At 38.4% G+C, this 17264-nt stretch overlaps 1 non-coding gene across 1 annotated transcript; it reads right to left on the bottom strand.

The window, feature by feature from the left end:
• Positions 1-12955: 12955 nt before the first annotated feature.
• Positions 12956-13063, bottom strand: LOC122235204. The gene has a single exon (XR_006213329.1). It is a non-coding gene; the product is annotated as a U6 spliceosomal RNA (small nuclear RNA).
• Between the last annotated feature and the right edge of the window lie 4201 nt (positions 13064-17264).

Here is a 17264-nt window from a genome sequence, read left to right as displayed (position 1 = left end):
TTGCCCTATTTGTAAGTGAAACTTCCATTTGTGAATTTCCCTTAGAAAGAGGGCTTATAGGATGAGAGCTACTGTCAGAGATCACTGTTTTGCCTGAGAGACGTATCTGCATGACAACAACCTACATTTCCTCCTCTCATTTTCCTAGGAATTGCCTTCCCTCCACCCAGAAGTCCCAGAGCACTATCCCATTCCTGAGCTCAGGATGGCATATGAACTTCAATCTTCTGGCCATCTTTTGAGCTTCATATTTTTGTGAGAATCCCATGCGTATCTACGTAATTAAAATAATTTTTCTTCTCCTGTTAATCTGTGTTAAGTCAATTTAACTCTTAGACCAGCCACAGAATCTAGAAGAGTAGAAGACACAATTTTTCTTCCCCTACAGGTCCATGTTAACACCAGCATCCTAGAAGCGAAAGCTAGCCACTGGCAGCCGTCCCAGGAGACACGATGTGCTTGGAGCTCCTTCAAAGCCTCGTTTGCAAATGGCTCTAATCATTTGACCTGGCGGATGGTTCCTGGGAAGACCTCACGTGCAACGCTATCTTTACTTCACCTGACTAGACGTAAGGCTCAGTAGAAAAAAAGGCTTTTCTTTATAAAAAAAAAACAATTATAAGCACTGCATTTAAATATATTTAATTCCAAGAATATGTCTCAAAGTATCATTTAGAATAGAACACTGGAATCAATATAAGTGTTATCAAGAGAGTACTGGTTATATAATATGTGATATAGCTACCAATGAGGGCTTCGAAAAATGGGGTAAAATGTCACAAGTTTTAAAATATGCTTAAGTTAAAAAAGGTAGATTGGGTGACCTTCTTAGAGATAATTGTTATTGGAGAATGTATTTAACATTCTAATATCTTATATTTTGAAAACCAAACAAAAACTTATTTTTGTAATGTAAACCAGGAACTAGAGCCTGATAAAAATAAGAACAATCTTATAGAATGGCTGGATATTGTATTTTCTAAAGATTAAAATGAAATCTCTATTTAATAAGATTTCTGGGCCCTGACATTTATTTAGGCCATTTAGTTGTATTCAACGCAGTAGGATTTTAATTGAATGAAGAAAAAAATTGAGCATCTATTAAAGTTTACTGTAACTGGATTTAAATAAACATCTTAAAAGGAGAGCTTACTTAAGAATCTACATTACACAGGATAAAGCATGATATTGCATAGGGATTTAGGGATTATAAAGATAAGATGCAAAACTCAGTGTTAAACTGTTATTATGCAAAAGAAAAAAAAAGAAGAGGGAAAAATGCAAACATGGAAAAATAAAGCCTTGACCTCTCACACAGCCATGTTTGTATATCGGAAAATTCGACACATTTTTTTGTTAATTGGCAAATTAAATTGACCCCTGGGTCCCAGGCCTAGCCAACCAGAATCTACCTTGTACCTCTAAAGATTTGGTTTCTCTGGACATTTTACGTGAATGAAATCTTATGCTACGTGTTCTTTTGTAACCAGATTCTTTCACTTTGGATGGTCTCAGAGTTCACCCATGTTGCAGCATCTAGCAGCACATCACTTACTTTTCTTGCCACATAACATTCTATTGTGTGGCTATGCCATATTTTGCTTATCCATTCATCACCTGATAGACATTTTGGTCATTTCCATTTTTTTAACTATTAGGAATAATGCTGCTATGAATAATTTATACAAGTTTTTGCAAAGATTTGTGTTTTCATTTCTTTTTAGCCTAGAAGTGAAATTGCAGAGTCTAGATAGCTTATTGTTGAGGCAGTGTGTGGTCAGAGGTGGCGAACAGGTCCCCTTTCTAGCCATAGTTCAAATGGGTTAGAGTAAGGAAGATTGAGGACCTTGACCTAGAACTTACCGCAAGCTGGGCACACCTGGGGTAGAGCGTGCATCCGACAGGCAGGGCCTAGACGGGCAATGGCGCCTCACTCTCTTTGGCTGCACCCAGCCAGAGGACAGCTTCTGCAACACAGGGTCAAGAAGAATGAGAAATGCCAGTGACCCAACCCTCCTAGGGGTGAGGGTCATAGAGTTTCTGTAACACAGAACTTGGAGTTAAGAGAGGTGTGCATGGCTCAAATGCAGACGCAGTCTTGGTTCTTTATAGATACTTACTAGTTTTAATGGAATGAATATCTATCCATTAGCTGTATGCTCTTAGGATAATTTCCAAAGACTGCAATTATTTTTCATAGTTTTCACCAATTTAATGGTTGTTTGCCAAGAAGAGGGTCCATTAGGCTCTTCCCTGAATTATTCAGGAAGCCCCAACTCTCTAGGGCATGTTATTATATTAAAATGCATCTTACATTTCACATTCTTTCTACTTCTCTATCATCTTACGTTCTTTAAAACAATTTAAGTGTTAAGAGGGGAGTCATTATTTTGAACATAGTCCATTTTTCTCTGCCCAGGGGCACCTCATTTTAAAAAACATTTTTTTAACGTTTATTTATCTTTGAGAGAGAGAGAGAGCAGGGGAGGGGCAGAGAGAGAGGGAGACACAGAATCCGAAGCAGGCTCCAGGCTCTGAGCTGTCAGCACAGAGCCCCATGTTGAGATCACGACCTGAGCTGAAGTCGGGCCCTTAACCCCCGGAGCCCCTCATTTCTATGTCTGAGGCTGTGTTCTGTACATCTCCAGTGGGCACCGTTCACATAGTGATCATGTCGCCCGTCTGTAAGTAACCTGTGGCATCTGCAGGTGCAGAAGCTTGAGACTCCCAGCTTTCTGTGTTGGGCCTGGGGATGGGCCTGTGACTCACATTCACTTTGCTGCCTTCGTGCTGCCTGGTGCTGATTTATGCACACAGCGTGTAGCACTTCACCACCCAGGGGCACATGATGTGTCGGGGCGCCCCGACCACGCGCGCCTCGCGCTCAGGGCGGATGTCTACGCAGGTGACACCCTGCGTAGTGTGGAAGTGTGGCTCCACACGCCCCCTTTCCCTGCCTCCTGGACAGAATTCTCCCTGCCCTTCCAGTGTCCCACCCCCAGCTCACCCCAGCTTTCCTCCCAATAAAGCTGCCTCTTGCCTCTTGTTTTAAAAAACCCAAAACAAAAATCTAACAACCTTGGTCAGTGAGGCTGAAAATACTACTTTTGTGTGAAAAATAAAAATTTTTTAAATGTATGGTGGATTTTTAGAGTTATACATTATCTTGAGGCAAGTGTAGACTGATTTGGATTCAAACTTCTCAAAATTAGCATATTTCAAACTCTGGATGACCGTGATAGCGTGGGTCTCCTTGTAATTGAGTATATGTATGAAATTCGTCGCTCAAAAAATGTGTATATATATTTTTGTTTATTTTGTACATTTTATACATAATATTTATAATATATTGATATAGTATGTCCTTTAGTGAAGATCTGTCCAATTTTTTTTCAGAATTATATATACTGGAGTTATATGTTTTGGGAGGAAAAATTACAGAAATTAAGTACTGGTATCATTACATTATGTGAAGGGTACGTCCTATTATCATGAGTTATCCCTGCTAAGGTTAACCGTGATCACCTGGCTGAAGAAGTATTTGTCAAATTTCTCCATTACAAAATGACTATTTTTTTATCATTCTTCCTACTGGACTTTTTGGAAGGAAGTCACTAGGTTCAGCCTCCACTTAAGGAATGGGAAGGATCAAGGAGCTACTCCATGGTAGCTCCTTGATATTCTAATATTATATTCTAATATTATATTATATTTTTTATATAATTAATTTATAATTAATATATATTTATATATTATATTTATATATATTTATATAAATTTATATATATATATATTAATATAATTAATATATAATTATATTCTAATATTCTAATAATTTCAATTATTTGGAATTCTTCTGTAGAAATTTGTCTCCTTTTCCCGTTACTTAACATTTACTTGAATCAATATGGATAATTGGAAGACTCAAAATTATTTTTTAGGGGATTTTCAGGATAGTGAAAATAGTCTGTATCATATTATAATGATAGATACATGCCATTATAGTTTTGTCCAAATCCAGAGAATGTACATACAACACTTAGAGTGAACCCAAAGGTAAACCATGGACTTTTGGTGATGATGGTGTGTCAGTGTAGAGTTATCAATTGTAACAAACATACGACCCCGGCAGGGGTGTTGATTATGAGGGAGTCTATACATGTGAGGGGACAGTGGGTATATGAGAAATCTCTGTATCTTCTCCGTTCTGGTGTAGCCTGAAACTGTTCTACAAAAAATTAAGTCATATATGTGTCTCTCTAGATAAATTTTCCTTTGTATCTATCGTGGAAATTGTAATTAGTGTTGTATCTAAGAACTCATTACAAACCCCCCAAACCTCGTAGATTTTCTCTTCTGGTGTCTTCCAGAAGTTTTGTGTTTTGCACTTTGCATTCAGGTCTATGCTCCATTTTGAATTAATTTTTCTGAAGGAGCTAAGCTCTATGTCTCGGTTCACTTTGGAATGGGGATTATATAGTGATCCATTGAATAGCCTTTGTTTCTTTTTTTGAAATCAATTGAATACATTTGTGCGGGTTTAATTCTGGTTGTCTCTTTTCTTTGATCTGTGTCTCTTCTTTCCCAAACACTACCTTGTCTTGATAAGTATAGCTTTATGATAAATATGAAATTCAGGTTGTATCAGTCCTTGAACTGTTTTTCTTTAGTTTTGTGTTGGCTATTCTAAGCCTTTGCCTTTCCATACATTTGGAATCAGTTTATTAATATTTATTAATTTTTTTAAATGTTTATTTACCTTTGAGAGAGAGAGAGACAGAGTGCAAGTAGGGGAGGGGAAGAGAGAGAGGGAGACACAGAATCCAAAGCAGGATCCAGGCTTTGCGCTGTCAGCACAGAGGCCAACGCGGGGCTTGAACTCATGAACCATGAAATCATGACCTGAGCCCAAGTCGGAGGCTTAACTGACTAAGCCACCCAGGTGCCGCATGTTTATTCATATTTAAAAATGTTTTGTGAGGGCTTTGTATCACATCGAATCTATAGATCGAGTTCTCAAGAAAATGTGACATTTAACAATTTTGAATCTTCCAGCCCATGAACGTGGAATCATTCTAGTTATTTAGATCATTTTAAATGTATTGCCTCAGAGTTTTGTGCTTTTCTACATGCATATCATATACATTTTTTATTAGATTCAAACATAAGTTTTATTGGTGTCCTATTGTAACTAGTATGTTTTTAAACTTCAGAATCCAACTGTTCATCACCAGGAAAGCAATTAAGTTTCGTAAAGAAACCTTATATTCCGCTATCTTGCTATACTTTCCTATTAGCGCCAACAGTTTTGTGTTAATTTTATCAGCCTGTAAGGACTGATGTATATGTTCCCTTTGAATCCGAAGGCTTTTCATTTACGTTTCTTGTGTTTCGCACCAGGGAAGGCTTTCGGCATAATGTTGAATAATTGCTCCCAATCTTGCTCTCTGTTTCAAACCGTTAAGCAAGATGTTAGTTGTAGGATTTTTCCAAGTTGGGAAAAATCCCACCTATATTCACCCATTTGAAGCGTGCCATTCAACAACTTTTAGTATACGCGCAGAATTTGTAGCCATCATCGTGTCAACTTTAAGACCTTTCTGTCACCTCTTAAATAAAACCTATACCCTTCAGTTGTTACCTCATGTGCTTCTTTTGCCCCAGCCCTAAGAAACCAGTAATTGATTTTTTTTTGCATATATTTGCCACATTTCACACAGAGAATCAAAAAATATGTGGAATTTTGTGACTTGCTTGTTTGCTTACCATTATGTTTTAAAGTTCATACACGTAGTATCATATATTCATCATTTATTCATTTTGGGGGCCAAATAGTGTTCCATTGCATGGATATACCATATTTTGTTTATTGATTCATCAGTTGATGGACATTTAGAGTTATTTTCCACATAGTAGCGAGTATAGTGCTGTGACGAACATCTGTGTGCAAGTTTTGGACACATATTTTTATTGAGTATATTGCTATTTTTTAATTTTCTGGGAAACCTGTAGAGTTTTATTAAGTGACTGCATTATTTTATATTACCATCAACAATTTATGAGGGTTCCAATTTCCCTACATTCTCATCAATAGTTATCTGATTTTTATGATGACATCCATCCTACTCTGGGTGTAAAGTATCTCATTGTGATAGTGATTTGCATTTCATTAACCAAATATATTGCACATCTCATGTGCTTATTGGCTATACTCGTATCTTCTTTAGAGATATGTCTATTGAAATCATTTGTCCATTTTAATCAGTTTCTTGTCGTCGTTGTTTTGTTGTTGTTTGTTTTTTTTTTTTTTTTTTTTTATTGGGTCGTAACAATTCTTTGTATATTCCGGACACATATTATTTATCAAGTATATGATTTGCAAATACTTTCTCCCATTCTACGTGGTGTCTTTGCACTTTCTTGATAGTATCTTTTTAAGCACCATAATTTTCAATCACTTGTGTTGGTTGTGCCTCTGATGCCACAGCCAAAACTGTTGACAAATACAAGGTCATAAAGTTTTACCCCTAAGATTTTTAGAGTTTTGGCTCTTATATTTCTGCCTCTATATCTAGAGTTTTTGTTTGAAAGTCTATTTGTCTAATATTGGTGCAGTCACTCCAGCTTTCTTATATGCATAAAATGTATTTTTCTCCATCCTTTTAATTTGATCTTATTTCTTTTCAGTCTGACAATCTCTGATTTTACTGGATTGTTTATCTCATTCATATTTAATATTACTAATATAGATAAATATACCTGTCATTTATTCTTTTGTTTTCTATATGCGCCATATCGTATTTTTTCTCTACATCTTGTTTACTGCTTTCTTTTGCATTAAGTTGAAAATTATGCAACATTTTTAATTTCATAAATTTTTTTCACTATATCGTATTGAGTTAGTCTTTTCTTTAGGGGGTGTTCTTGGGCTTATCATGTACACTTTAACTTAGCAAAATTTACTTTATTCTTTTCACTATATATGAAGCTAATTACAATGAGATACAGAAAGGTTATTCCTATATGGCCCAACTCCTCTTTCCTTACTTTGGGAAGAGATAATATGTATAATATGTATAGTTACGTTGCACCCTACACATGTCACAAACTCAACAGTACAGTGTTATAATTATTACTTTTGCAATTTTATGTCTTTTAGAAAGGTGAGAGAAGAAAGGCGAACGAGTATATATGTACAGCCTTTCTCATATCAGTCTTCGTAGTTCTATTCCTGTTTGTATCCATTCTTCCTTTGGCTTCAAGTTACCATTGGAGCCATTTCCTTAGATCTTTGCTCCTACCCCAGTCCCTGGTGCCATTATTGGCGAATACATTACGGTTTTGTGTGCTATATAGGCTGAACAATATAATTATACACATATATTGTTTTATACAATTGCCTTTCAAATCACTTAAGAGAACAAAAGCAAAGAAATATGCATTCATACTGTCTTTTACCTTTACAAAATAACTTTCACCAGTGCTCTTTTTCTTCATGTAGTTTCCAGTTACTGTCTGGGTTACTTGCTTTCAGCCTGAAGAACTCTCTTTAGTAGTTCTTGGAAGCGGCTGCTTCTTGCAACATTATTATTAATTATTATATGGGAATGTCTTTATTTTACTTTTATTATTAACATACAGCTTGCTGAAGATAGGATTTGCTATGGACTTCATCGTATACCCCCAAATGTATATGTTAAAGCCTTAACTTCTGATGTGACTGTTTCTGGAGACTAAGCCTTTAGGAGGTGTTAAGGTTGAATGAGGTCATAAAGCGGGGCCCTAATTCCACAGGACTTCTGACCTTATGTTGCCAGAAAAGGAAGAATTCTCTCTTGCTTTTTTTTCTTTTCATACATGCAATAAGGAACATTTATGCGAAAACCTATTGAGAAGAGGACCATCTATAACCCAAAATGTGAACCTTCCCCAGAAACTGAATCAGCCAGAGCCTTGATCTTGGACTCCTGGCCTCTAGAACTGTGAGAAAAGAAATCTCCGTTGTGTAAGCCGCTCAGTCGTCCGTCCATTGTTAGGGCTTCCCTAGAAAACTAATATAGACTTCTCACCTCCAGGTTTGTGTTTCTTTTTCTTTTTTTTCCTTTGAGCCCTTTGAATATGTTTTCTCACTGCTTTCTGCATCCATTATTTATGATAAGCCATAAACTATTAGTGTTTCTGAAGCTTCCGTCTAAGTGATGATGTGATGATTTATTCTTCTTTTTGCTTCTTTCAAGATACCTTCTTTGTCACCGGCTTTCATTATTTTTATTATGATACAAGTTTTGGAACGTTTTGTGTTTCTTCTACTTGGAGTCTTTCAAACTTCTTCAATGTGTACAGTTTTTCCTCGAAGCTGGGAAGGTTTTAGCCATTATTTCCTTGAGCGTTTTGCCAGCTCCTTTCTGTCTCCTCTTTACTGGCACTCATGTTCATTGTTGCTGTGTTGGTTGGTGGGATTCCCGGGGCCCCACTTTTTGCCGAGATTGTTTATTTTTATTGCTTCTTTTTAATCCCTGTTCAGATTTCCTCATCTCTGTCAGTCTGTCTTCAAGTTTGCTAATGTCTACTTCTGCCAGCGTAAATCTACTGTTGGTTCCCTCGGTGAATTTTAATTTCAGATATGGTAGATTTTCCATTTGGAGATGCATATGTAAATCTCTTTCTCTTTATTGATGCTCTCTATTTTTTTTAATGTTTGTTTATTTTTGAGAGAGAGAGAGTGGGCGAGCTGGGGAGAGGCAGACAGAGAGGGGGGCAGAGGATGTGAGGCGCAGTCGGCACTCACAGCAGAGAGCCTGATGCGGGGCTCGAACCCACAAACTGCGAGATCATGAGCTGAGCCAAAGTCGGACGTTCCACTGACTGAGCCATCCAGGTTCTCTATTTGATGAGCCACTGTCATCACACTTCCCTTTCCTTTCTAAAACATGGTTTCTTTTACTTCTTTGAACATATTCATAACGGCTAGTCTGAGTGTTGGTCTATTACAGCCACCATCTGGTAGTTCTCGTGGGCAGTTTCTGCCGCTTTCTTTCCCCCTCAGATACGCGTCGCACTTCCCACCTTCTCTGTGCGTCTCACAGTATTTTGTAAGGGATTGGGCTTTCCAGATCATATATTGCGGCAGCTCTGGGTACTGTTCTCCCCTCCCCACCCCACCTTCCAAGACCGGTCGTTGTTAATCGTTTGCTGGTTCAGTCACTGGATTGCATGCTTTGCTAAAGTCTGGTTCCTCCCCGCCTTGTGGAGCCCCCGATGCTGTTTCTTGGAGGGTGCAGCGTTGGGACTGCACACAGTGAACCTGAGACACAGTGGCATTTGTAGGAGTTTCTTTGCTTCTCTGCTTTCCTGAACACACGCAACGATTAAGCTCCATCCGTTTTGCAGGCTTATTACTCTACTGTTTTCAGGAATGCCCTGGCGTATTTTGTTCCATGCAATGAACCAACTAAATCAGAGCTCAGTTTTTGAGGCCAGTGTTTAAGATTTGTTCTGACCTCGGGACAGTTCTTCTCCGTCAGCTTCTCTTTGATTCTCTGTGCTAAACTAGCTAGTTTTGGGTTTACCTTATATCTCTAAGATATCTACTGATTTCTTCCTAAATTGCTTTGCGCTGCAACCTCTCGTGTTTTTGATGTCATCTTAGGCTTGAGTTTGCAGTCTTGCAAATGAAATCAGTTCTTCTGGAAAAATCTTTGGCCTGCTCCCCACCCACCCCCCACCCCTCCCGCCCCCCTGCTCCGGGGCCAAATCTTGGAGTCACGGCTGTAGAACCCGTGGTAGGGACAGTGGCGTGCTTGTCTCTGATCGAAACCCACGCTGCATGAGCCAGGTACTCAGCACAGGGGTGCTCTGTAAGCCTCGTTCTTGCCCCTCCCAGTGCAGAGAGTGACTCTCCCAGAGCCTCTGCTTTACAAATAAGCTTGTGCTACCTTCAAAGGGGAGCCTGCATCCAATGAGCGGGAGGAGGGCAGAAAAGGGAGACCTTAGCTCTCAGCTCCGCTCACCTGGAATTTAGGCTCTGCAAGAAATGACTGGGACAGAATGACAATTGCTGTTGTCCTGCGCCTCCTGGGAAGAAATGCAGCCTTCTGCCCTAGAGATCAGGGGAGAAGTTCTGTGTTCTAGGCTCTTTCCATTTGCAGTGGAGTTTCTGTCACATTGGGCTGGAAGTGGCCTCGGGGGAGGGAGTGTATCTTGATCTAGATGGCATAGACTCTTCCCGTTCCTAGAGAGTTTTAGGAACTTTTCTTGAAAAAATGTTTCTGCATTTGCTGCAGGACCTTTGGACCATTGGTAGAGATCATAAGTGGTTGTTTTCTAAAATAGTTTCCAACAGTCTCACTGGGAGCATATCTGCAGAATATCTCATGTTGTCGTGCAGAAAGTCTAGATCCCGAATTTTGGATTTTTTTTTCCCTTTTCTTTACCAGTCAGTATGATCCAATAGTTTTCCTCTTTTAGTTTTTTGACATAGTTGATCTTACTGGTTAGTTTTTGGATGTTGAATGAGCCTTGAATAAATAAATCCTCCTTATTTATTCTTTCTTGACACTGTATATATTGTATAAATCTTTTTATGGATTGTTGAATTCAATTTGCTAATATTTTGTGGAGAATTTTTTATCCATATTCATTACAGATATTGTTCTGTTATTTTCTTCATTGTAATGGCTTCATGCAGTTTTGGTAATAGAGTAATGCATACCCCATAAAAGGCATTAGAAAGTGACCCTCTGCTTTGTTTGTTTGTTTGTTTGTTTCTTTTCCTGGAAAGGATCACATAGAATTTGGCATTATTTCTTCTTTAAACACTCAGTAAAATTCATCCGTGACAATTAAGCCTTGTTGCTTTCTTTGGGAGAGGTCATTAATATTGATTCAATTACTAGAATTGATATTGGCTTACTCAAACTATTGATTTTGATTGTATAAATTTTCATAGTTGTGTCTTTAAAGGGATTAACAAAATTCATCTAAGTTATCAAATTTGTGGGAATAGACATTCATAATGTTATTTTTCTTTTAGTGTCTATGAGGTCATAGTGATGACTCTTCTTTCTAAGATTGGTACTAGAAGTCTTCCCCCCCTCCCCCCCTTGGTCAGCCTAAGTGCTTATCGATTTTATTGATCTTTGCAAAGAAAGGTCAATAGTTTCGTGGCTTTTGTTTTCCTGTTTCCAATTTATTTGTTTTTGGATCTATTTTTTAAATTATATTTTCCTTCTACTTGTTTCATTCTTAAATCCTTCTTTCTCTAGTTATTTAAGGTAGAAGCTTCAGTTACTGATTTTAGATCTTTCTTTTTTTCTTATACATGCTTTTATTGCTATACATTTCCCGAGTACTGCATCCCACAAATTGTAATAAGCTGTTTTCATTTTCATTTAATTTCAGTATATTTTAATTTCCCCCCAAACATCTTTTTTGACCCACATATCATGCAGAATTGTATTTACTAGCTATCTTTCTGTGACTGATGTCTAGTTTATCTAATTGCATTACGATCTGAAGTCATACTTTATATGATTTCCAGCTTTCGTAATTTGTTGGGGTTTGGGGGGAGCCTAGAATGTGAATGTTACATGTGAATATGGAAGGAAGTATATTCTACTGTTGGGATGTATTCTACCCATGTCAGTTGGATCAGTCTGATTGATAATGTTTTTAAGCTCCAATAGACCTTAGTGATTTCTTTTGCCTTGCTTGATCTATCAGGCTTTAAGTTCTTCCCTCGGCCCCTTCTGGGCAATCTGAAGAAAGCCTGGATGCTCCCCCATTTGTCGCTTGTGGGAGATTAAACCACACAAGCTCCTGACCATGTGTAGGACCCCCCACCCTCACACATGCCCTAAACACAATGAAAACTCTGAGTTGGCCTCCTTTCCTTGCTCTTTCAAGCAATTTTTGAACCTACATGGGAGCCTATCCCCAAATAGCCCCATGTGTAAATAATAAATGTTTTCACTGACTGATCTGAAGCCATTAGGAATGGTATGTGACATGTCTCCACTTCTGGCTGACAACCTTGTGCTTGAGTTTTGCTGCACTGAACTACATTTGTTGAGTTCCATAGAAATGTTCTTACATATTTATCTGACTTCGGTTGGAATTTTCAATATTTGGTTTTGGAGGGACAGTCATACAAATTTGGGGCCCTCCTTCATGGCCTTGGGTTCTGCATCTCAGCCTGGAAATATCAGCCTGTGTTTAGAATAAAACTGGTTGACAATAGGTGTGGGGGAAAAGAGTCTCCACCTGTTACCAAGTTCATTGTGTATCTCAACCAAGTTTTGGTCTCTGTTCTGTAAAGGGCTCAAAGGCTTGTACTCTATGTAGCATATAGGAACATCAGTTGGTCACCCATGAAACAGCAGTCACTAATGAATTTTTAAAAATAGAGAGAAAGAAGAAAAATGGAGTCATTATCTCGAATGCTGAGGTCTGCACATCTAAGAGCACAAGGCTCCCCATGACCCATAAATATACCTCTGCTGCTGCTATCTGTGCTTCTGTTACAACAAAGATCTTGATCCTTGGGATTACAGAGAAAAGCACTCGTCACCCCTGTGACACAGTGAAGAGGTTAATTCAAAGCCGATAAAGCCCAGCTTCAATCCTATAAGCAGCCGTTGCCTTGGGAGAGGCCACAACCCATGGAGACGCTAATTTGAGGCTCTCTGGAGGAAGAAGCTCATGTAATATGAGCAAGGTAGAGAGGAATTTGTCTGAAGTATATCCAATAACAACAATTAAAAAAGAAAAAAAAGGAAGGATACAAGAAAAATAGAAACCTGGGTACAGAGAAGGAAACAACAAAAATACCTGAAACAGAGGTCCACAATTTGACCCAATCCAAAATTTACTAAAATAATTAAATAACAAAACATAAAGGGCCACTGATTGACTTTTGTGTCTCAACAGCTTTGCTTTTATTTTTTATTTTTATTTTTTTAATATGGAAGGCTTCATGAATTTGCGTGTCATCTGTGTGCAGGGGTCATGCTAATCTTCTCTGTATCATCCCAATTTTAATGATACAGTGCTTGCTGAAGCAAGCACTCAACAACTATGGATCTGAATTAGCTTTAATATCTGCAAAATGTATCCACTGGCAAATCTTCATGGTTTTAATCTTTACGGTCTGGGTTCAAATTACAGACATACCTGGACATTCCACATATTACGCAAGGTTTTCCCTGTACTCTTAAAAGACTTATAAAATATAAAAGTACAAATAGATGTGCCCCAGCTTTACCATCAAGACTACTGTCTTGCCTAAATTCTGCATGACCACAGAATCCATTACACTGAAATATCTCAGAAGGGGCATTACTGTTACCCAGTGAGTAGCAAGTTAAAATTAAATTGGTCTTTGGAATTTTCAAGTTGTCTGGATAAAATAGGACCCCATAGATATTCCCCCAGTCAACATGTCATGGCCCAATGTAAATTAAAACAGAGATTTCAAGGATTAAAACCCACCATTCAAGACCTATTTCTTTTTTTTTTTAAAGCTAATTATCCTCATTGCTTCTTCACTCAGTCCAGTTTAGCCTGTTCTGAAACACAGAAAGAACAACGTGGCTCCTCATGTAGATTACTGCAACCTTAATGCCGTGGATCCCATTGAAACCTCGGTGCAAAGTATTGAAATTACCTGCTCTATCGAATCAGCAACTGGTAATCTCTCTAAAAATGTCGTATTGGATGTGGCTAATATGTCCTGTTCAGTGTTCTTTCAACAATCTGTCAGCTGAAGTTTTCTTTCAACTCTGAAGAGATACCGTACATCTCACCTGTCTGCCCATGGGGCTTTGAACAAGCCCTTGAACACAGTCTTTGCCACACAAGTCTTTGCAACAAGGCCTTTGAGCACAGTCTTTGCAAGCAAGGACTTAACTTCCCTCAACTTAGTCCAGGAGCACAAGCATGACATCGCACTCATTGCATCCTCTTTCAGGGACATTCGTTTGGCACACTCATTCAGGACATACAACCACTCGCAGAGAAACTCACAAAGCACAGGGATACATTGTAGGCCTTATGAACTTTGTTCAGCCTCCAAACATTACTGGTAAATAAAGGATTGCTCATACTTGCCATGACTGAGGAACAGCTGTTGATCTTTTAGCACGCACAACGTAAAAAATGTCCAACAACTTTTCAGCCATTTTGGCTTCTGAAGACAACATGTCCCTCACTTCCAAATTTTACTTAAGTCCCTGTATGCTTTGCTTGCAAATAAGCCCCTCCTTGATTGGGGACTCTATAACAAAAACCTCTGGAATCTGTCACAATCGCATTAGAACAGTCATGCCCGCTAGTGCCTCTTCCCTAGCAAGAGGCTCCTTCAACTGAGGAGGCTTTAGCAACCTACTCTCTGGAGCACCCATGGTAGCCATAAGGTGACCGTAGGTTGACCATGCTTCTGATGCAAGAAAATCCCAGTGCCAGTAGTGTGGAATCGCTGGCAACAAGCTGCTTTTCTCAAAACAGAGCCTCTCACGGGCCCAGAGGCTGTAACCCTCTGTACCCAGCTGCCTGTTATGATTTGGTCATCAAAGTGGCACCCTTATGGCTCAGAATGGCCACCAAGGCCTCTTATGAAGCATGGAGACAAACTTGGGTCCTCTTGGGCCCTTTGATATTAACCTGCATTCAAGATAACTGCTTCTTTCCTTGCTCTTGTCCAGTTGAGTGGCGGGACCATCAAAGGCATTCTTTATTTCAGTCAGTGGTTTTGACTTCAAGCATTCCCTTTTGATTATTTTTTCGAATTGTTTTGTATTTGTGGTTTTTGCCCATCTTTAAATGGTGTCTATTTTCCCCCTTAGAGCCTTTAAGACATTTTCCTAGTAGTTTAAATCTGTTGCTTGATGATTCCATCACCTATGACACATCCAAGTCTGTTTCTAAACTTGTCTCTTTATACACTGATTTTTCTTGCCATACGGCATATTGTGTTGGGTAATCAGAATTGAGTTAAATAGATCTTCAATGAGAGGATTTAAAGTAATACATCTAGAATTTGGGCTGTGTTTAATGTTTGCTGTAGATATACGTGCCAAAGACTTCAAATTCTCCTACTTTCCTCCTTTGTATTTCCCCACTTGATTTTGAGGTCCTTATTTATCTGTTCTCCAAGACAGTCCCCTCTTAAACTTCTTCAGAAGGATTGCTATTGGTATGGTGGTAAGGTGTCAAGGAGGAGAAGTATTCTATAACTTCATGATCATAGTGTCTCTGCGTCTCAGAGACAGGCCTGTGTCTCTGGACTGTGACCGTCACAAGTGTTTCTACAATGATGAAGGGTTTGTTTTGTTTGTTTTGTTTTGTTTTGTTTTGTTTTGTTTTTTAACTTTTTTAGTAGTATAGAATGGCTAGAAGAAGCTGAAGTGGCAGGCAGGCCTTTCCCGAGTTGGGATAAGGTTCTGGTAAAGTCTCTACCCACTCCCAGAATATTTCTTTGTTGCAAAGAATACTCTGGGGCTATTTTTACAATGATTACTCTTCTTTTGCCTTGCCAGATCCACAAGGAGACCTTTCTTGACTCTTCACCAGGAGAACTTGGTGTGGCTCCTGGAGCACGTGGGGGTCCCCCTAAGACCACAATCACCAGTAGTTTCCCATTCTCAGGCTTGTCTACACTCCACCTCCAGAGATTAGTCAAATTTACCAATTAAGTGATCCTCTCAGTTTGTGGTTTTAGTGGCTCTGCTGTCCATGAGTAGACCTCAGATATGAGTCTCTAGATTTTCCAGGTCAGATTTTGGTCAAATTTGACACAGTCTCAGTTCTCTGATGAGTCAATGCAAAATTATTGATTTGAGGTTGTCTAGATTTTCCTTATTGTATGTGTGGGGGCAGTGACTTCCACACTCTTTACAAGTCAGAACTGAAACTGGAAATTTGAAATAATTGTTTACTTTCTCCTCATCACTTCTTGCTTTATTCCTGATACCTTTCAACCATTTCCTCATAGACTGTTCCTTCTAGAGGTCTTCTTTTCTCTTTAAGTCTCTGGTTCAGGGTGTTAGTCAACTATTTCCACAGACGTTTTCCTTCAGCATAGTGATGTGATTCAAATCAGGATAGATTAGAATAGATTAGAATCTATCTAGGATAGATTAGAATCTATCTCTCACAAGGGAGAAATGAAGAAAGGAAAATTTCTGTCATTGTACCAGATTTTTCAGAAAAGCATATGGAATAAACAATTTTTAAAATTCATATATCTTAGTAATTTGGACTACTGTTTGATTCTTTTCTTGTTTTGGATTGCCATTTGATTTTTGAGGCAGATTTCCCAGTTTCAAATTAGCTCTACTATTTTTTTTTTACTTATTATAGAATGTATTTACATTATATTTTCCTAAGATTTCATACTCATGTTATAAGGAGGTAATATAGATCAAATGTTTGATGCCTTACTTAGCACATAGTAATCCCTCAAGACATACTATATATTCCTTACAGTTCTTTTCTCTTTCTCTCTCTTTCTTTCTCTCTGATACATTAAGGCAATAGGACCAACATTAACCAGCCATATATCCTTCTACATTTTCTTTCTTGCTGACACACATATGCAAGTATTTAAAGTCATACTTATGGGAGTTTAACTATTCTGTTGCCAATATTGACATTGCATTGATTTATCAAAATGGTACGTCTGTCTCTTCCCTCTGCCTTAGCAAAGGAATGTCCATTATTTGTAGGCCCAGGGAAGAAGTACGTGTGCCCAATACTTCAGGAAAATGGTGAGGTGTGCAAGTAAAATCTTATCTTCCCACATTTTATACAATGCTTTATAGAGTATAGAACACTGATACCCACATTACCTTATTCAATTATTACATGGCTATGAATAATAAAAAATTAGTATACCTATTTTATAGATGTGATTGAGGACTTCAAGTGGTCAATCTACTCTTCAAAACTACAGAAAGTCCCAATATCTAAGGAATGTTTTACTAGATCTTATGGGAGGAAATCAAAGAGAAAGTTATTAAGTCTAAGCCTATATTCAGAATTCTACAGCACAAAAACACTTTGAAAAAGAAAGGCTATAGATAGAGTTTTAGCAAGAATAGTCAATTGAAATGAATATACTATGGGGAATAGTTTATCAGAAATAGTTCTTGGGGGGCGTCTGAGTGGCTCAGTGGGTTAAGCCTCCAACTTCAGCCAAAGTCATGATCTGATTAGTTCATGGGTTCGAGCCCACCTTGGGCTCTGTGCTGACAGCTGGGAATCTAGAG

The sequence above is a fragment of the Panthera tigris genome, chromosome F2 (assembly GCF_018350195.1).
Source record: "Panthera tigris isolate Pti1 chromosome F2, P.tigris_Pti1_mat1.1, whole genome shotgun sequence".
NCBI classification, from domain to species: domain Eukaryota; kingdom Metazoa; phylum Chordata; class Mammalia; order Carnivora; family Felidae; genus Panthera; species Panthera tigris.
This window is presented reverse-complemented; position numbering and strand designations above follow the sequence as displayed.